The sequence below is a fragment of the Callorhinus ursinus genome, unplaced genomic scaffold (genome assembly GCF_003265705.2).
Source record: "Callorhinus ursinus isolate GAN/ISIS: 27379988/994484 unplaced genomic scaffold, GSC_fseal_2.0 scaffold10, whole genome shotgun sequence".
Taxonomy (NCBI): domain Eukaryota; kingdom Metazoa; phylum Chordata; class Mammalia; order Carnivora; family Otariidae; genus Callorhinus; species Callorhinus ursinus.
Window position 1 is genome coordinate 40749018 of NW_027397072.1, and position 21352 is coordinate 40770369.

General features: G+C 46.2%; 1 pseudogene; it reads right to left on the reverse strand.

Annotated features, from left to right (window-relative positions):
* Positions 1-17396: 17396 nt before the first annotated feature.
* Positions 17397-17913, reverse strand: LOC112820653 (large ribosomal subunit protein eL32-like; annotated as a pseudogene).
* Between the last annotated feature and the right edge of the window lie 3439 nt (positions 17914-21352).

A 21352-nucleotide genomic window follows, 5' to 3' on the forward strand; every position in this document is an offset into this window, starting at 1 on the left:
AGAGAAAGAAAGAAAGATAGAAAGAAAGAAAGAAAGAAAGAAAGAAAGAAAGAAAGAAAGAAAGAAAAAGAAAGAAAAAGAAAGAAAGAAAGAAAGAAAGAAAGAAAGAAAGAAAGAAAGAAAGAAAGAAAGAAAGAAAGAAAGAAAGAAAGAAAGAAAGAGAAAGAAAGAAAGAAAGAAACTAGAGGAAGTGGGGTAGAGTTGTTACAACTTTGGGGAAGGTAGAACACATACCTAATGAAGTTGGAGGTCTAGCTGAGCAGAATTTCGAAGCAAAGCGTTAAAGGTGCCTCCGGGTTTGTTGCTGCTTACAGTAAAACACAAGAGGAGAGAGATCAACTGAAGGAAAGACTGTTAAAGAAAAAGGAGCCAGGAGTTGATGGTTTTGAAAGTTCCCAGTCTCTGTAGATGGCAAACCATGCTAATGTTAAGAAATGACTTCTGAGCACTCTTGGAAACAAACAAACACAGCCTGGCAATTAAAGACAAGGGTATGACAATACAACGGTTTGTTAGGACCTCGGAAAAATCAAGTCATCGGAGTAGTTTTCAGTCACACGAAGGGACCTTTCAATAGATTAAGGATGTCCCTCCTAGGTGCTCTCCAAGCAAGCTGTAGGGCCTCAAGGACGTTTAAGAGTGCTGCCCCCAGCAGGAGCCCAAGGTAGAGAAGGCCTCATCTTCAAGATCTGTGGGAATGACTTTGGTGGGATGGAGATTCTCAGAAGACCCACAAAGTTCTTGAGGAAACTATGTAAGCTCAGACAAAAAAAAAAATCTTCCTGGGGGAAGCAGGCTGAGAAAACCATCCGGGTGCAAATATGTATTACCTCTCCTGGCTAAGGGAGGACGGGCCAAGAGCCCAGAGGGCAAAGCCAAAGTCATGCAGAATTATTCCCAGGCCTTGAAACTTAATCAAGGAACTTGCAATGTCTAGCAGGCTGAATTTTCGGCATTTCTGTGGACCAATGATTTCTTTTGCCTCTCTCTGTCTCTCTCTCTCTCTTTTTGTTTTGCTTTGTTTTTTGGCTTTTGAACAGGGATGTCCCTAGCAGTTACCCTGTCTGTCCCACCTCTGCATGTGAGGACAGGGCGGCAAATACCTTTTCTCTTTCATTTCACAAATTCACAGAACCACATTTGAGAACTGGAACTACACCTGAGTACCTTCATCCACACCTGGACCTGACTTAAGGGAGGAAATTCTGGACTTTGAGCTGTAATGGAAGGAGACTTTGGGGGACCTCAGGAAAGAGTGAATGTATTTTGCATGGGATAGGGACATGAATTTTGGGGGGCTGAACATGTACTATGGGCCACAGCTTCTAGAAAGGCCCTACAAGTATTCATGTCTCTGTCCTTGAATGCGCTGCAGAACTTAACACCCTTCCTAAAACCAAGAGCACTCAAACAAGGCACTCCAGACCTGGATGTCAGGGTCGGACACATGGCCCTGTGGCAGCAGGTCCCTGAGTAGGGCTGATGAAGTGCAGGCTGTGAGGTCTCCGGGTGGCTCCTGAGACCTGCTCTGCTCTGGCTCTCCTCCAGCCTCTCTGTCTGCAGCTTCATGCCTCCTGCCAGGTTCTCTCCGCTCATCCTGAGAGAGCACTACCTCCTTAGGCAGCAAGCTGGATGCTCTCCCCCCAGGAACCTCGCACTCTGCGGGGGCCTTGAGGAGGAAAGCGGTCTCGGCCATCTTGGAAGTGTCAGGGAAGAAAAACATTCTGATTTTCTGTGGCCCTACCTCTCCTTCGAGCCCAGGATCCTCATCCCCAGAGATCCGGACAGGCGCTGGCCCCTCGGCAACATTGCCGGGCCTTAGTCACCACCCTCCCGGCCAGACCCGCTGCGGCTATGCCTGGCGTCTTTGTTCACGGCCTCTTCCTAATACGAAGGTAGTGCTGGGAGCCGGGTGATTGACAGCTGGAGCTTCTCTGGGGCTCGTTAAGGGAAGCTGGGTGGGGGTCCAGGCGAGCGAGCTCTCCCCTGCCAACCTCAGACCCAGGCAGTGGGCTGGGGGCAGGGAGGACAGGTGGTCAGAGCCCCCTGGGCTGGATGTCCTCTGCTTCCTGCCAGCCCGAGGCCCAGCGGTGCCCACGGCCAAGGGCGAGGCTCCACTCCTAAGGGCGCAGCAGCTGGACCAGAATATTCAGAAGTGCCAATGCCTCCCATCCTGTGGGGCCCCGCAGAGCCCAGCATACGCCCTTCGCTGCCTTCCATTCCAGAGCCCCCCAGCTACTCAGCACCGCCGCCAACTCTTTCCCCTCCTGGTCCAAACCCTCTCTTCCCCGCTTCCCGGGCTTGTGACACACTGGGCCTGGCTGTCAGTGTCATGATTTGCTGATTTACTCTCCAAAGAGCTGATCATGATCTGTAGTGTTAAAAACTAGATGGAGGGGCGCCTGGGTGGCTCAGTCGGCTAAGCGTCCAACTCTTTTTTTTTTTTTTAAGATTTTATTTATTTATTCGAGAGAGAGAATGAGAGAGAGCACGAGAGGGAAGAGGGTCAGAGGGAGAAGCAGACTCCTCGCTGAGCAGGGAGCCCGATGTGGGACTCGATCCCGGGACTCCAGGATCATGACCCGAGCCGAAGGCAGTTGCTTAACCAACTGAGCCACCCAGGTGCCCGTAAGCGTCCAACTCTTGAAAGAAAGAGAAGAAAATTCAGCTCAGCTGCTCCCGGACTCTCCCTCTGCACTTCTGGCTCCTTCTCCCCAGGGTCTAGATGTCAGGACCTATGCAAGTTCCAGTTCCTACTCCAAGCTATTGGCCCAGGACCCTGCCCAGCCTCTGCAGGTCCCATGCACCTTTGTTTACCTCTGCCTGTGAATTCCACCCTGATAACCATCAGGGCCTGTGGATAGCCACCCACACCTGGCTCCCTGACTTCCCAGTGTGAGTGAATCCCTCCCTGGCCCTCCAGGGCCATCTTGCGGCCATAGGACTGCTCTGACGCTGAACCCTGACTGGGATCCCCTGACCCTCCGACAGCAACAGGCCAGTCCTTTAGCCCAACAACTATGCTGACCCCTCACCATGGAGCATGACGGCCGGGGACCAAGTCCCAGCCTTCTTGCTTTGCTGAGCTTGAAGGCCACCCCTCCCTGCTGGTGAAGCCTGTGCCTCCTTCCTATGGGCCCACCTCTGTCATCATTGTCTCTCAGCAAACCTCCTCCACCCCACCTACCCCATCCACCCCTCATGCATCTGCTTCTCTTGGGACAGAGAAGAACATGAGGTTTCACCCAATACTTGACTGTGGCTGGATACTTCCAAGCTCTCTCAAATAGTTGTATCCAGGCTATTGTTCTGAGGATCTCAGTTCTTCACTGGCTCTTAGCTAGAGACCTACCATAGTTCCTTGCCATGTGGACCTTTCCATAGGGAAGCTCATAATATGGCAACTGGCTTTCCCTAGAGCAAACAAGTGAGAGCGCCAGAGGGAGCCCCCAAGATGGAAGTCAGAGCAGTTCTGTAACCTGTGATACAGGAAGAAATACATATTTGGTCTTTGTCCCCCATTCCAGACACAGAACTCCTAAATCACAGAGCTCCTAAATCCCAGGGAATTTCCTGGTAGGAGAAATGAGAGTATCTTTTGTTCTAAGAAGTCAGATTTTTTTTTTTTTAAGCAGGCTCCACACCTAAAGTGGAGCCCAGCGTGGGCTTGAACTCACAACCCTGAGATCAAGATCTGAGCTGAGATTAAAGTCAGATGCTTAACCAACTGAGCCACCCAGGCACCCCTCTAATGAGACGATTCTTAGCAGGCCCCTAGATATCTTCAGGATGGGTGCTGGTCACCAGAACAACAAAGGCGTGATTGGGGATTGGAACTTTCAGCCCTACCCCACCCTCACCCCCCAACCTTTGGGTAAGGGAAAGGGGCTAGAGTTAGTTAAGTTAATCACCAATTGCCAATGATTTAATCAACCATGCCTACATGATGAAAACCCCATAAACCCCCAAAATGACAGAGTTCAGAGAGCTTCTAGGTTGTTGAAAACATTGAGGAGTCAGAAAGGAGGCACCCTAGAGAAGCCATGGAAGCTCTGAGAACTTTCCACCATACCTTGCCTCAGACATCTCTTCTGTTGGTTGTTTCTGAGCTGTATACTTTTTTGTTGTTGTTGTTGTTTAGTTTTTTGTTTTTCTGTTGTTTTTTAAAGATTTTATTTATTTGAGAGTGAGAGGGAGCACAAAAACGGGGTGAGGGGCAGAGGGAGAAGCAGACTCTCCACTGAGGAAGGAGTCTGACGTGGGACTAAACAACCCCAAGACTCCGGGATCATGACCTGAGCCAAAGCAGACACCCAACCAACTGAGCCACCCAGGCACTCCTGAGTTGTAGCCTTAATAATAATTTGATAATAGTGAGTAAAGTGTTTTCCTGAATCCTGTGAGCCATGCTAGTAAATTATCCAAACTGACAAGCTGGTTTATCAGAAGTGCAGGTGACAGCCTGGGACTTGGGACTGGTATCTGGGGGCAGGGGGAGGGTGAGAGGGTCTTGTGGGACTGAGCCCTTAACCTGTGTGATCTGTGTTAACTCTGTGTCGTTAGTGTCATAATTGAATTAGGGGCACCTTGTGGCTTAGTCAGTTAGGCGACCCGCTCTTGGTTTTGGCTCAGGTCATTATCTCAGGGTCATGAGATCAAGCCCCACATTGGGCTCTATGCTCAGCGCTCAGCAGGGAGTGTGCTTGAGATTCTCTCCCTTTCCTTCCCCCTTCCCCTCTGTGAAATGCCACCACCCCGCTCACTTGTGCTCTCTCTCAAATAAATAAATAAAATCTTTCTTAAAAAAAAAAAGAATTGAATTAAGTTGTAGGACACCTAGTTGGTCAGAGCGATTGCTGGTGTGGAAAAAGCTCACACATTTGGTGTCAGAAATGTTGTGAGTAAAAATGGTTCATAATCTAATCTTGGTAGCAAGGAAAAGAAATAAAAGGCATAGAGATTGGAAAGGAAGAGATAAAACTGTTTCTATTATCAGAAAACATGATTGTCTGCATAGAAAATCCCAAGGTCTCAAAAGAAAAAAAAAAAAACTCCTTAAACTAAATAAGCGAATTTAGCAAGGTCACAGGATACAAGGCCAACACACAAAAAGAAACCATATTTCCTTCGATAGCTAGCAATCCTACAAGTGGAAACCAAAATTTAAAAAAATTAATATTTATAATACCAAAAAATGAAATGCTTAGGTATAAATCTAATAACATATGCACAGGAAAACTACAACACTCTGATGAAAGTCATCAAGGAAGATCTAAATAAATGGAGAGGGGTGCCTGGCTGGCTCAATCGGTAGAGCACAAGGCTCTTGATCTCGGGGCTGTGAATTTGAGCCCCACGTTGGGTGTAGAGATTACTTAAAAATAAAATCTTTAAAAAATAATAAAATAAATGAAATAGATATGAAAAGGCAAAGAATAGCTAACATAATCTTGAAAAAGAATGAAATTGAAGTAATTACACAAATTATTTTAAAGCTAAAGTAATCAAGGGGCGCCTGGGTTGCTCAGTCGTTAAGCGTCTGCCTTCGGCTCAGGTCATGATCCCAGCTCCTGGGATCAAGCCCCGCATCCGGCTCCCTGCTCCGTGGGAAGCCTGCTTCTCCCTCTCCCGCTCCCCCCTGCTTGTGTTCCCTCTCTCGCTGTGTCTCTCTCTGTCAAATAAATAAATAAAATCTTAAAAAAAAAAGCTAAAGTAATCAAGACAATGTGTTCTTGATGAATGTTTAGATATAGAGACCCATGAAATATGGAGGTTTGAATTTTGACATTGGTGCAATGGAGGAAGGATAATCTTTTCAACCAATAATATTGGAACAATTCTATATCCATATGCACAAAAAAAACCCACTTTGACTTAAACTTCATGCCTTATTTATTTTATTTTAAAGATTCTACTTTTTAAGTAATCCCTACACCCAAACTGGGGCTTGAACTCACAAGCCTGAGATCAAGAGTCGCATCTCCATTGACTGATCTAGTCAGGTGCCCCCTTCATGCCTTATTTTTAAAAATTAAGACAATATTGATTATAGAGACATTAAAAACATTTGTGCATCAAAGGACATGAATAGCTATTTCTCTAAAGAAGACAAGAAGACAGACAAATTGCCAATAATGACATAAAAAGATGTTCATCATCATTAGTCAGTAGGAAAATGCAAATCGAAAGCATAATGAGATACCACTACACACCCAAGAGGATGAAGATAACTTCAAAAACAGAAAGTAATAAGTGCTGGCGAGAATGCGAAGAAATTGGAATTCTTATACTTTGCTGGTACAAATGTAAAATGGTGCAACCACTGTGGAAAAAGTTTATCAGTTCTTTGAAAAGTTAAACAGAATTACCACATGACTCAGCAGTTCTATTACTAGCTATTTACACAATAGAATTGAAAACAATTACTCAAATATTTGTACATATATACTGTGCTCATAGCAACACTATTCGTAACAGTCAAAAGATGGAAACAACCCAAATACCTATCAGTGGATGAATGGATAACTAAATTGCAGCATATATAAATGATAGGATATTATTGAGTCAGAAAAAGGAATGAAATATTTAAAAAAAAAATTTTAAGTAAACTACCCCCAGTGTGGGGCTCAAACTCTTGACTCTGAAATCAAGAGTCCCACGCTCCACTGACTGAGTCAACCAGGAACCCCAAAAGGAATGAAATATTGATATGTGCTACAACATGGACAAACCTTGAAAACATGCTAAATAAAAAACACGTGGTGGGTACCTGAATGGCTCAGTGGGTTAAGCATCTGCCTTCAGCTCAGGTCATGATCCTGGGGTCCTTGAATGGAGTCCCATGTGGGGCTCCCTGCTCAGCGGGGAGCCTGCTTCTCCCTTTCCCTCTGCCCCTCCCCCAGCTTGTGCTCTCTCTTGTTCACTCTCTCAAGTAAATAAATAAAATCTTAAAGAAAAAAAAAAAAAAAACACATATTATTTGTTTTCATTTCATGCAATGTCCAGAACAGGTAAATCCACAGAAACAGAAATCAAGTAGGTGGTTGCCAGGGGTTGCAGGAAGGAAAAGTAGGTACAGGTTTTTGTTTTGTTTTTTTGAGAAGTGAAATGTTTTGGAACTAGATAGAGGTTGTGGTTTCGTAATATTATGAATGTACTAAAAGCCATTGAACTATATACTCTAAAATGGTTAATTTTATGTTATGTGAATTTAAACTCAATAAAAATTAATTGTATAGTTCTTGGATGATGTAATAGAATTTGGTGGTAAAATAAATTTGATTATAGATATAAATATATAAAGTAAAACTATAAAACTTTTAGAAGAGAATGCTGGAGACAATCTTTGTGACCTGGGGTTAGGCAAAGAATTCTTATCCATGATACTGAAGGAGTGATCCGTAAAAGGAAAAAACATTGAACTTCATCAAAATTAAAAACCTTTGCTCTGTGAAAGACACAATTAAGAGAATGAGAAGATAAGCCACTGGGAAAAATTATTTGCACATCATATATGTGATAAGGGATTTATCCAGAATATATAAAGAACTGAACTCAATAAACAAACAACTGAATTAAAATATGGGCAAAATAGGCATGTCACCAAAGAAGATATACAAATATCTAATGAGCATATGAAGATGCTGAATATTATTAGCCAATTTGGAAAAGTAAATTAAAACCACATTGAAATACCATTACATACCCATCCAGATGGCTATCACGAAAAGAACTGTAGCGATTAGGCCAACTTTCAAGGATGTCCATTACTAATATACATTGGGAGACTGGGGAAATGACCGCTGGGTAACCCAAACCTCAACACATCTACTCTGAACTGGACTTTGGCCAGAACTCCACTTATTGCCATTTATTACCCGGCTCCTATTCTTCTATCTTTTTAAAAAGATTTTATTTATTTATTTGACACAGAGAGAGAGCGCACAGCAGTGGGAGCAGCAGGCAGAGGGAGAGGGAGAAGCAGACTCCCCGCTGAGCAGGGAGCCTGACATGGGGCTTGATCCCAGGACGCTGGGATCATGACCTGAGCCGAAGGCAGACGCTTAACGACTGCGCCACCCAGGTGCCCCCTGCTCCTATTCTTTTAAGAAAAAAAAAAAAGAAAGAAAGAAAGGATTTTATTTTTCTTTTAACGATTCTTTTTTTTATTTTTTAAAGATTTTATTTATTTATTTGAGAGAGAGAGAATGAGAGACAGAGAGCACGAGAGGGAAGAGGGTCAGAGGGAGAAGCAGACTCCCTGCTGAGCAGGGAGCCCGATGTGGGTGGGAGTCGATCCCGGGACTCCAGGATCATGACCTGAGCCGAGGGCAGTTGCTTAACCAACTGAGCCACCCAGGCGCCCCTTTTAACGATTCTATTTATTTATTATTTTTATTTATTTGAGGGAGAGCAAGCAGAGGGAGAGGGACAAGCAGACTCCACTTTGAGCGGGGCTCAATCCCATGACCCCATTATCACAACCTGAGCCCAAATCAAGAGTTGGATGCTCAACCGACTAAGCCACTCAGGTGCCCCAAAAAGGATTTTATTTTTAAGGAATCTCTACACCCAGTGTGGGGCTTGAACTCACAACCTCGAGATTAAGAGTCACACACTCCACCAACTGAGCCAACCAAGTGACCCCTACATGTTCCTATTCTAACAAGGGACCATGATTACATTTTGGGTCTCAGGTTATCAAAGTCAGCTGGGAGTCTGTGGCCAATTGTCCTCAAAATGTTTAGGTATTTTCCTTTTCCCAATGCCCAATTACCCAAGTAAATAACCGTAAGTCCCTCTGGGAGAAGGCCAGAAGGAATCATTACCAAGTACAATTGCCGTATGTTGCAGGGTCCTTCAATCTTGGAGTTCCAGCCTCTTCTTCAGTCAGTGAGTTCTGGGTTTGAAAATTGTCTTTGTGTAGAAATGGGGCACGGGGATGTGACTTTTTATTGGAGCAACTGCTCTTATCTTCATCATCATCATCCTTCTTTTTTTTTTTTTTGATGGTTCAATTTGAAGAGTACTCTTGTTGGCTAACCAACTATTTTGCCGGTGATTACGCTAAGTTCTATTAACTACCTCTGTAACTCTCCTCTGCTCTGACCCTGCTGGCTGCCATTTCACTCTTGCCACTCATTGTGATCATTGCAGCCTCCTGGCTTCAATTAGTTAAGCACCGCCACCTGTCCCCTGTTGCTTTGGAGTCCTCTCTGGCCATTGCTGAGTGAGCCACTGCAGAGAACAGGTCCGCAAGGGTAAATGATGGAGACAGCTTGGATTCCAGTCAGCCGGGCCCCAGACACCACACTTTTACCCGGCTCCCACTTCTGCCTGCCAAACCTGTAAAATAAATGTTAAGATGACCCCTTGGAGGCCTTCAAGGGCTGAGGGCTGGGCAAGGGGCCGCCTTTCTGTTTCGTGTTGATGCACTGCCCCCATGTGGCCACATTCTGAACTTCATCCTCGTTTGTCCCCCCACCCCTGCAACACCGGTCTGCCCTCCAACCTCACCTTGCTGGGAAGCACACCCCCGCTGGCCTCAGAAAGCACCGTATTAACTCGAACTGGTCACTCACACTCCTGGGCCTCAGTTCACTCCTTTCTAAAATGGGGTGATGATAGCAAAGTAAATGAAATGATGAAATAAAATAAAACAACTAAATTCCTGGATCAATCAGGGCCCAGTAAACATCAGCTCTGGTGCTGTAATGCTTGGGTTTTTTCTCTCTAAATCAGGGGCAGCTGGGGGCGCCTGGCTGGCTGGGTTGGTAGGGAATGTGACTCTTGATCTTGGGGTCTTGAGTTCAAGGCCCATGTTGGGTAGAGAGATTACTAACAAAAATTTAAGAATAATCGATCGATCGATCAGGGGTGGCAACAGTCACCCTCACACCCGTGGGGCAGTGGGTGAACTGCGAAGTCAGCTCCCGATGTCGGGACGCAGCTTTCAATGTGAGGCCACCCTCTTTTCAAGGTTCCTTGAGAAACGTTCCGCTAGACTAGTTTGGTTCTTGCTGGCTTACTCAGACCACTGTTGAGTAAAAGGCATAGAAGTTGCTGAGATAATGGGAGGCCTGGCTCAGACCCCTGCTTTTGAGACTCGGGACGAGAAGTCCCTCACTAGACAACGCTCTACTGCTCTTAAAGCTGGAAGGACCTTCATCCCCATGGCTGGGAGCATGGAAGTGTGGGTGTTCCTCAAACCTCTCCTTCCTGCGCCAGTTGTTACAGCCTCCCAGGGGTGAGACTGCCAGGTGCCTTCCCGGACAGGATTTCTGCCCTTAAACGGCCAGCCTGGGCGAAGCTGTTAGTCCCCTCTGTCTTATAGAGCAGGAGAGTCAGGCTTGGGGATGAGGAACTGCTCCAAGCCCACATAGCCAGCCTGGGCCTGAGCTGGGATTCCGTCCCAGATCTGGCTCTTTCCATGCTTGGCCCTGGGTCACTAGAGCAGTGCCTCCCTGTCTCCTTGTCAAATGGGGCCCATTCATGAAGACTGATAGCCAGCCCTGCATACCAGGAAAGGGAGCCCTGCCCCCATCCTTGCTGGAGTGATCCCTTCAACCACAAACACAAGCAGGAATGTTTCAGGAGCTGCGGCCTCTCCTTCCCAGCAATTAGCCAAGCTTGTCTATCTGAAGGATAGAAGAGGCAGCTGGAAAATTGGACTGGTAATTGAAGAAGGCCTAGGTGAGGTGCCACGACTTAAATATTCTTGATGGGTGAGGACCTCCAGCCTGTGGAATGCTCCAATTTTGGAGACAATGTTCAAATACAGCATAAAGCCTGCCAGTTTAATTCCCAATCTTGTGAAAGAAATGTATGTGTATTGCTGGACCAGTTTGTAAGAGTTACTAAATGGCTTTCAGTGTCTACCCAAAAAATTTCCCAAGGATGACTTTCTAAATGCTCCCAGAGAGACTTTTCTGAATTCTTGGCTCCTCTGAATTTGTCGTTGGAAAGATAAGGCAGAAATTGTGACGGGGTTAGAGAAGAACATTCGAAGAACAAATCATCTTGTGTTTTCTAGAAATGTCCTCATTTGAATTTACTGTCATATCACATATCATGCCAGGTGGATTTTATTCCGTCCGATTTGAGTCAGACCACCTGGGTCAGGGGCTTGGCTTTGGCAGGGACGAGACCCGGGAAAATCTATTTTCTCTCCACCTCTTGGTGTTAAGCCTTTGCCCCGGGGCAGCCGTGTGGTGGCCGACGGGACTGTGAGGAGCGTCCTGCAGCGGCTGGGCCGGCCGGCCACGCTTCCACGGACCGGGCTGCTCCACACACCGAGCGGCCACGGCTTCAGGCACCATGTGACCTGCCCCCGCGGCCCAAGCAAAGTCGGCATGGCGTCAGCTTCTTGGGTCCAGAGCCCCCGGGGACGACCCGGAGTGCAGGTGGCCCGGGCACTGAGCCACTGTGCTGTGCGGAGAAGCCCGCTGTGGCCTCTAGCCTAGCGGCTCCACGGGCGAGCCAAAGGCCTGCAGACCTCTTTGGAAGCAGGGAGAAGGCGCCAGTGCTGCGCTTGGGAGACTGGGTAGAGAGAAGAGAAGGCCTCCGAGCAGGCTCCTGAAAGATAGGGGGTGGGTGAGAATCAGCCCTGCTGCTCTAGAAGGAATTGCAGGGCTGGCCTCCAAGCTGGGTCCGACTGCCCGGGGAAGACGTGCAAGGTTGCTGCCGCCGGGGCTGAGCTTTCCCTGAGACTTACTTCCATCCACTGGAAGATGGAGAGATTAAGCCTATCTCACCTCTTGGGGCACCTGGCTGGGGAAGCGTGCGACTCTTGATCTTGGGGTCATGAGTTTGAGCCCCATGTTGCGTGTAGAGATTGCTAAAAAATAAATGTTAAAAAAAAAAAGGAATTGTTAACCATGGGTTTTTTTTGAGAGAAAGCTCACATAAGGATGCCTGGCTTGCTCCGTCAGAATGAGTTTGAGCCTCATGTTGGGTGTAGAGATTACTTAAATAAATAAGCCTTAAAAAAAGTTCACATAGCGGCGCCTGGGTGGCTCAGTTGGTTAGGCGACTGCCTTCGGCTCAGGTCATGATCCTGGAGTCCCGGGATCGAGTCCCACATCGGACTCCCTGCTCAGCGGGGAGTCTGCTTCTCCCTCTGACCTCTTCCCTCTCGTGCTTTCTATCTCTCATTCTCTCTCTCTCTCAAATAAATAAAATCTTTAAAAAAAAGTTCACATAGAATTCACCATTTTAAAGTGTGTACAATTCTGTGGTTTTTAGTATATTCACAGGATTGTGCAACCATCACTGCTACCTATTCTAGAACATTCTCATCACTCCAAATAAGAAACCCTTTCCCAGGGCACCTGGGTGGCTCAGATGGTTAAGCGTCTGCCTTCGGCTCAGGTCATGGTCCCGGGGTCCTGGGATCGAGTCCCGCGTCGGGCTCCCTGCTCCTTGGGAGCCTGCTTCTCCCTCTGCTTCTCTCTCTCTCTCCCTCTCTCTCTCCCTCTGTCTCTCATGAATAAATGAATAAAATCTTTAAAAAAAAAAAAAAAAGAAAGAAACCCTTTCCCATTAGCAGTCAGTCACTCTGCACTCTGCTTCCCCAGTCGCTGGGGACCACGAATTCACTTTCAGTCTCTCTGGATTTGTCTATTCTGGTCATTTATTTAAGTGGAATCATAGATAGGGGCGCCTGGGTAGCTCAGTGGTTTAAGTGTCTGACTCTCCATTTCTGCTCAGATCATGACCTCAGGGTCATGGGATGGAGCCCCACCTTGGGCTCCAAGCTCACTGGGGAGTCTGCTTAGGATTCTTTCTCCCTCTCCCTCTGGCCCTCCCACCCTACCATGGGTACAGTCGCTCTCTCATGCTCTCTAAAATAAATAAATCTTTTAAAAAAACAAAAAATAAAAATAAATGGCATCGTACAATAGGTGTCCTCTCGTGTCTGGCTTATTTCCCTCGGCATACTGTTTCCAAGGCCCTTCTAAGTTGTAGCATGGATCAGTGCTCCACTTCTCTCCATGGCCACGTGGTATTCCATTGTGTGGCTACATCGTGTTTGGTTTGTCCCTCCATCACTTGAAGGGCATTTGGGTCGTTTCCACTCTTTGGCTATTATGAGTAATGCTGCTGTGAACATTCATGTAGGAATTTTTGTATGAACAAATGTCTTTAAGTGTCTTGGGAGCATACCTAGGAGCGGAATTGCTGGGTTGTATGGTGACTCCATGCTTAATGTTTTGAGGAAGAGCCAGACTTTTTTCCACAGTGGCTGAGTATTTTATAATGTACTTTTAAAATCATAAAACTACTCTTAACAGAGCCTCGTTCATAATATTCATTCTTTCATCCCTTAGATAGCTGTGGAGTACCTACTATGTACTAAACATTGTTGTAGATACAGTGGTGAAAAACAGAGAGCTGGCATCCCTGTGTGTGTGTGTGCATGTGTGCGTGCACACATATGTGTGTATGATTGTATGTATGTTTATGTGTATGTGTATCTACATGTGTGTTACTGTGTGTGTGTGCAGGTGTGTCTACGTGTGTTACTGTGTGCATCTATCCATCTGTATGTGTGCGTGCATGTGTGTGTGTGCGCACACGCGCATATGTGTGTATGGCTGTATGATTGTATGTATGTTACTATGTGTGTGTGCAGGTGTGTCTATGTGTGTTACTGTGTGCGTGTCTATCCGTCTGTATGTGTGCATGCACCTGTGTGTGTATGTTTGTGCACATGTGTCTGTGTGCATGTATGCATGTGTGTGTATGCTGGGAGGTGACACTGATAGAATTATCGGGAAACAGTCAAACGGGAAAGGGGCTGGGGAATTCTGGGCAGGCATGGGATGGCTGTTTTTACTTGGATGGTCAGGAAGGCCTCCCCAACAAAGGGAAGGAGGCGAGGGAACGTAGCCCTTCCAAGAAAAGGCAGCTGCGAAGGCCAGAGTCCCAAAGCTGTGGCGTGCCCGAGGAGCAACAGGGCCGCCAGCGAGGCCAGTGGGGAGGGGACAAAGAGCAGCAGGGGCCGAGCGCAGCAGAGTGGCGGCAAGCACATCCTGCTGGGCCTCAGGCCAGGGTGGGAACTCTGGCTTCCCTTGGAGACACGTGGGGGCCATCGCGGGGGATGAGGCTCCTGACGATTTTCACAGGTTCTGGTGAGGTCGTCTAGCTGCTGTGTTGAGAGGGAGCAGGGAGAGACTGGGATGTGGGCTGGGAGACGGTGGTGATGACCCTGGTGGCAGATGATGGTCGCCTGGGCCACGGGCGGTCCTGGAGGTGGTGGGAAGGGGCCGGTTCCTGGACAAGTTGTGGAGAGCCAACTGGATTTGTTGATTAAATGGATGTTAAGTTCAAGGGAAAAGAAAAGTAGAAAATGAAGCCAGTAGATTCTGGCCTATGCAACTGCAAGGACAGAAAGCTGTGTTCTCTACAGGGACGTCTTTTCTTTGTTCGCAGCAGAGCCCTGCGCGCCGAGAACAGTGCACGGCACTTACTGGGCTCAACCAACTGGGTAAATGGAAAGGTGGCAGGGTCCTCAGGAAGGTCTTTATCCGTGTTTCTTCTGTGACACCTGTGGTCGCCAGACCTAGGATGATACCTCCCTCCCCCCCGATCTCAAACTGTACCGGGAAAGAATCACGGGTTTCTGTGATTTTTACTAGGTCACTGATTCTCATGGAAATTTTTGCCAGAATCTCTTACAAGGGTTTGAAGTAGGGCAGGCTAATTGAATCAATGTATTGCCTTTACCCAGATGCATGCGTTCTGTCTTCTGAAATTTGGTCCCATGAGAATCTTGTGCCTGTTCTCTGACCCACCACCTACCATTTACTGAATGTTTACTTTGTACCCAGCACTGTATCAACACATTATTTTTTTTAAGATTTTATTTATTTATTTTAGAAAGAAAGTGGGGTGGGGCGCCTGGGTGGCTCAGTCGTTAAGCATCTGCCTTCGGCTCAGGTCATGATCCCAGGGTCCTGGGATCGAGCCCCGCATTAGGCTCCCTGCTCAGCGGGAAGCCAGCTTCTCCCTCTCCCACTCTCCCTGCTTGTGTTCTGTCTCTTGCTATCTCTCTCTGTCAAATAAATAAATAAAATCTTAAAAAAAAAGAAAGAAAGAAAGTGGGGGCAGGCAGAGGGAGAGAGAGAATCCCTAAGCAGACTCACCCCTGAGTGCAGAGTCTGATGGTGGACTCGATCCCAGGACCCTGAGATCGTGACCTGAGCCAAAATCAAGTCGGATGCTCAACCGACTAAGCTACCCAGGCATCCCTCAAGACATTATTTAATACTATTATTAGTTTCATTTAATAGTGAGGAAATAGGCACACTTTTTTTCATTTTATTATGTTATGTTAATCACCATACATCACATCATTAGTTTTTGATCTAGTGTTCCATGATTCATTGTTTGTGTATAACACCCAGTGCTCCATGCAGTACGTGCCCTCTTTAATACCCATCACCAGGCTAACCCATCCCCCCACCCCCCTCCCCTCTAGAACCCTCAGTTTGTTTCTCAGAGTCCATCGTCTCTCATGGTTCGTCTCCCCCTCCGACTCCCCCCTTCATTTTTCCCTTCCTACTATCTTCTCTCTCTCTCTCTCTTTTTTAAACATATAATGTATTATTTGTTTCAGAGGTACAGGTCTGTGATTCATCAGTCTTGCACAATTCACAGCGCTCACCATAGCACATACCCTCCCCAATGTCTATCACCAGCCACCCCATCCCTCCCACCCCCCGCCACTCCAGCAACCCTCAGTTTATTTCCTGAGACTAAGAATTCCTCATATCAGTGAGATCATATGATACTTGTCTTTCTCTGATTGACTTATTTCGCTTAGCATAATACACTCTAGTTCCATCCACGTCGGTGCAAATGGCAAGATTTCATTTTTTTTTTTTGATGGCTGCACAATATTCCATTGTATATATATACCATCTCTTCTTTATCCATTCATCTGTTGATGGACATCTTGGCTCTTTCCATAGTTTGGCTATTGTGGACATTGCTGCTATAAACATTGGGGTGCACATACCCCTTCGGATCCCTACATTTGTATCTTTGGGGTAAATACCCAGTAGTGCAATTGCTGGATCGTATGGTAGCTCTATTTTCAACTTTTTGAGGAACCTCCGTACTGTTTTCCAGAGTGGCTACACCAGCTTGCATTCCCACCAACAGTGTAGGAGGGTTCCAAATAGGCACAATTTTTAATGAAGTTTAACTTGACCAAGAACACATGGCTAGTAAGTGGGAGATCTAGAATTGAAACCCGTCTGTGCTTGCAACCCCTGCATTTTATCTTCTCCCTGTTGGGAGGCGGATGTTCACGTGTTAGGAGTGTTTCCATGGGAACTCCTGCATTCAGAGGGAAACTGGACCTTTCCAACTCTAAGCTTTAATTCCAGAGGACTGTTCTCCAGGTGTTTTTTTTTTTTTTCAAAGATTTGATTTTTAAGTAATCTCTACACCCAACATGAGGCTCGAACCCACAACCCGGAGATCAATAGCCACACGCTCTACTGACTAAGCCCCAGCCAGTGCCCCCCATTCTCTAGGTTTTTCCCAAACTTCACCTTTAACTCAGCTTGATTTCAAGCCTCATCCATTGTCCTTGACACAAAATTGTGTATCTCTTGAGCCTCACCATGAATTTTATTTTTTTTAATTTTTTTAACAAAAATACAAGAGAACAAATCTACACCTTTATTTACTTTTCATTAAATTTAAATCCTTGAGGGGTACAGCATCACATGGATTCTGTGGCCAATGGCTTTAGCAGGAAGGTTGCTTCGGAATTTGGCACGAACCATGCCACTGTTTCCATGAGCACGAGTTACGTTTCCCCAGATTACTCTGGTTTTGTTTGGTTTGCCACCAGGAGTCACTATGTTGTTCTTTGCTTTGTACACATAAGCACATCTCTTGCCTAGATAGAATTCCGTTTCACCTCGAGCATAAACACCTTCGATTTTAAGAAGAGCTGTGTGCTCCCTCTGGTTCCAGAGACCCTGCTTATAGCCAGCAAAAATGGCCTTGGACCACAGCCTTCCAGACATTATTTGGCATTATAGGAGTCCTGTTCCCAGCAGGCCTCCACAGGCTCCAAGATGGCGGAAAAAAAAGTGCCTCACCATGAGTTTTAAATTGTAACCTTTGATCAAGGCACACCATCTTTGTTCCTCTTCTCCCTTGGGGTGAGCAACATCAGTAATCCAGGGCATTCTGCAAATTCCAGACTCTTGTCCAGAATGGACTGACCAATTATTGCCCAGGACTTGCCTCCTAGCTCAGGCATGATTTGGGTACTTTTGAGGTGGGAGAGGGAACCTCAAAATGATGAGCTAAACCCTAATTTCTTTTCTGTTTCTTTTTTTTTTAAGATTTTATTTTATTTTATTTTATTTTTTATTTTTTTAGGTTTTATGGTTTTATTAACACAAATATGATGTGCACAACAAGCTGTCTATTCATTTTCTTCGCTGCGCAGCCTGGCGTTGGGATTGGTGACTCTGATTGCCAGCTGGGCTGCTCTTTCCACAATAGCTTTGTGGTTCTTGGAGGAGACATTGTGAGCAATCTCTGCACAGTAAGATTTGTTGCACATCAGCAGCACTTCAAGCTCCTTAACGTTGTGGACTAGGAACTTCCGGAAGCCACTGGGCAACATGTGCTTTGTTTTCTTGTTGCTCCCGTAACCAATGTTGGGCATCAAGATCTGGCCCTTGAATCTTCTGCGCACCCTATTGTCAATGCCTCTGGGTTTCCGCCAGTTGCGCTTAATTTTGACATAGCGGTCTGACTGGTGCTAGATGAACTTCTTGGTCCTCTTTTTAACGATCTTGGGCTTCACCAGAGGTCTGAGGGCAGCCATGATGCCCAGTAACAGATGGCGGCCACCTCCACAGGCAGCGCCGAGAAAGAGAGAGGAAGTAAGATTTTATTTTTAAGTAATCTCTTTACCCAGTGTGGGACTGGAACCTACAACCCCAAGGTCAAGAGTCGCGTGCTCTACCAACTAAGCCAGTCAGACCGCCCCTTAAACCCTAATTTCTAATACTGAAAATTCATATCAATTCTCATCATTCATTATAAACTTTCCAACCACTTCTTCCTTCCACCAATCTTATTCCATTCTTTCTCCTGATTGCCATTTGTTATGGCTGGTTACAGAATTTAAAACATCTAAAAGCTGAGTGTTTCCAAATACTTTGTCAAATACTGCTGTAAATTCTACCTGAAATGCCTCATAACAATGTATACAATGTCTACCTTATAGCAACATAATAAGATGTGAAAATCAGGATTTGTTGCATCCTTTAAGAAATCTTAGGAGCACCTGGCCGGCTCAGTTGGTACAGCATCTGACGCTTGATCTCGGTGTCGGGAGTTCGAGCCCCATGTTGGGTGTAGAGATCACTTAAAAAAAACCTTAGGCAGGGCGCTTGGGTGGCTCAGTTGGTTAAGCGACTGCCTTCGGCTCGGGTCATGATCCTGGAGTCCTGGGATCGAGTCCCACGTTGGGCTCCCGGCTCAGTGGGGAGCCTGCTTCTCCCTCTGACCTTCTCCCCTCTCATGCTGTTTCTCTCTCTCTCTCTCTCAAATAAATAAATAAAATCTTTAAAACAAAACAAAACAAAGCAAAACAAAAACCTTAGGCAACCATTGGCTGAAGGCGATTTGAAACAGAGCAGTGTGAAAAGAATGCCTGACACCGGTACCAGTGGACAAGCACCTGTGATAGTGCTTGTGAAAGTCTACACGGTGGGTTTTTGTTTAAGCAGGTAGACATGTTTGGCGCTCTGTAACCACAGAATAGTGAACACTTGTACAAAAACACTACACAGAATTAAAAGACTCATTGGGGTGCCTGAGTGGCTCAGTCAATTGAGCGTCCGACTCTTGATTTTGGCTCAGGTCATCGTCCCAGGGTCCTGGGATTGAGCCCCGTGTCGGGCTCCCTGCTCAGTGGGGAGTCTGCTTGTCTCCCTCTCCCTCTGCCCCTTCTCCTGCTCTCTCTCAAGTAAATAAATCGTTAAAAAATAAATAAAAGACCCATTGAAATGTGCTAAAAGTGTTATTAAAACATATACTCCACCTTCCTTCCCAGACACCCTACTTCATAGTCTCAACCCCCAGAGCCCCAGGTTAAAGTAAAAGCTCTTGTTCAGGCTAGATGCCAAAATTTTGTAATTTCCACCACTTTTTAAAAATATTTTATTCTGTTTCCTAAAGATTTTATTTATTAGAGAGAGAGCACGTGAGAGAAAGAGAGAGAGAGAGAGAGAGTGTGAGCAGGGGGTGGAGCAGGGGGGAGGGAGAAGGAGGGGATAGAATCTCAAGCAGACTCCGGGCTAAGCCCGGAGCCTGACGCAGGGCTCGATCCCATGACCCTGAGATCATGACCTGAGCCAAAACCAAAGTTGGTTGCTCAACTGACTGAACCATCCAGGCGCCCCTAAAGATTTTATTTTTAACTAATCTCTATACCGAATGTGGGGCTCAAACTCACAACCTGGAGATCAAAAGTCGCATATCCTACCAACTGAGCCAGCCAGGCGCCCCTCTGCCATCACTTTTTTTTTTTTTTTAAGATTTATTTATTTGAGAGAGAGAGCACGAGTGCAGGGGAGGAGCAGAGGGAAAGGGAGAGAGAAGCAGACTCTCCCTGAGCGGGGAGCCTGACATGGGTCTCCATCCCATGACCTTGAGATCAAGACCTGAGCTGAGACCAAGAGTCAGAGGCTCAACTGCCTGAGCCACCCAGACACCCCTCCACTATCACTTCTAACGCTATTATCACCTGGAAGCAGTTGGGTGTTCAACAATGGAAAGCCAACAACAACCAAGAAGCCAACAGGGACCCTGAAGAGGAAAAAAAGATTGTAAGGAGCAAAGCCTTGTACCCTCTCTGGTCCTGGGTGGGACTCTATCCAGGCAGATGAAGACATTCTGAGGGTCCTTCCCAATTCCCTCTTTCTAGTCTCACTTGTCCTGTGAAATTTTAAGTACTAATTCAAAGTCCTTTCTGGACTGAGGACCAAGGCCACACCTCCACCTCTCAGGCTCGGCATGATCTTCCTGGTCATCCCAAATGACATCAGCAATGGGTCTTAGGGTAACCCAGTGGGTCCTGAAAATTCTGTAGGCAAACGTAGCTAAAACGTCAGGTGTCACTGGAAGCATTAACGAAACACACATACACAGACAGAAGACAGAAGGAAACAGGAGAGGAAGCAGGGAGAGACAAGAGGAGAAATGATACTCACGGGCTGTTTAAAACTACACACATTCCTTGTGGAACAGCTAAGACCCTGGTACCACAGACGTCTGAGTCTGTTGTTGGGCACTGCTTATACGTTACGTTAAGCTGATACAATTTAGCCATTGAAGTCCAGCTTTGTTATCCACATGAATGAAATGGAAAGTGAAGTGTATAGCACAAAGTTTATTCATATATGTACCCAAGAATGTATTCAAATGCTAAAACACAGAAAAGCCGGGTGGCCAAGTGATGATGTTATAAAAGATAATCCATATAAGGGTTCAGTGTAGTCTGGGAGCCTGTTTTAATGTCTGTAATTTATTCTAAAATACTACTGTATACTCAGTGTGATATTTTCCAAGGTAGCTTTAATTCTAAAAGTCAGCTAACAAGGTGGCTGCCGTCCAACTGGGCCATACTCCAGTGGCAGCTCCAACATGCTCTTTTGCAATTCAACAGACTTTAATTAGCATACTGCATATCCCAAAATGGTTTATTATTTTTTTTGAAGATTTTATTTTTAAGTAATCCCTACGCCCAACTTGGGGCTCGAACTCATAACCCCCAAGATCAGGGGTCACATGCTCTACTGATTGAACCAGCCAAGTGCCTCCCCAAAATGGGTTTTTGTTGGTGAAGCTAGTGGCTTGTTAATTGTCATGAGAGGCTGTCATAGGCAAAAATAAAGGCATTTGAGACTGTCAGAATAGTTGACGTGACTAGGGTGTAAGAATCCACGGAGTCTTCAGTCCCTAGAGATAGTGGTTGAGGCCTGCTTCCCAGTGACCTGGTCCACTTGGTGATTTAGGAGGATTACAAAATCTTACCCTAGGAATATGGTGGCTTCCACCTCAAGTAAACCTTTTATACAGGGTGTGGTCAGAACATCTGAAAGGAGAGCTGGGAATTCATCCAACTTACAGAAGAGGACGGCCCGTCTGCTTTTGTGCCGGCTCTGCTATTAAATGCGGGCTGATGTTTTCTGTGTACTGCAGAATTCTAAACATGCCCAAATCCGGCAGCAAGATTTAAAGGAGTAGCTCACACAGGAGATCAGTCGGACACCTGATCTACCAAATGCACCAGGCTTGGTGACCCTGA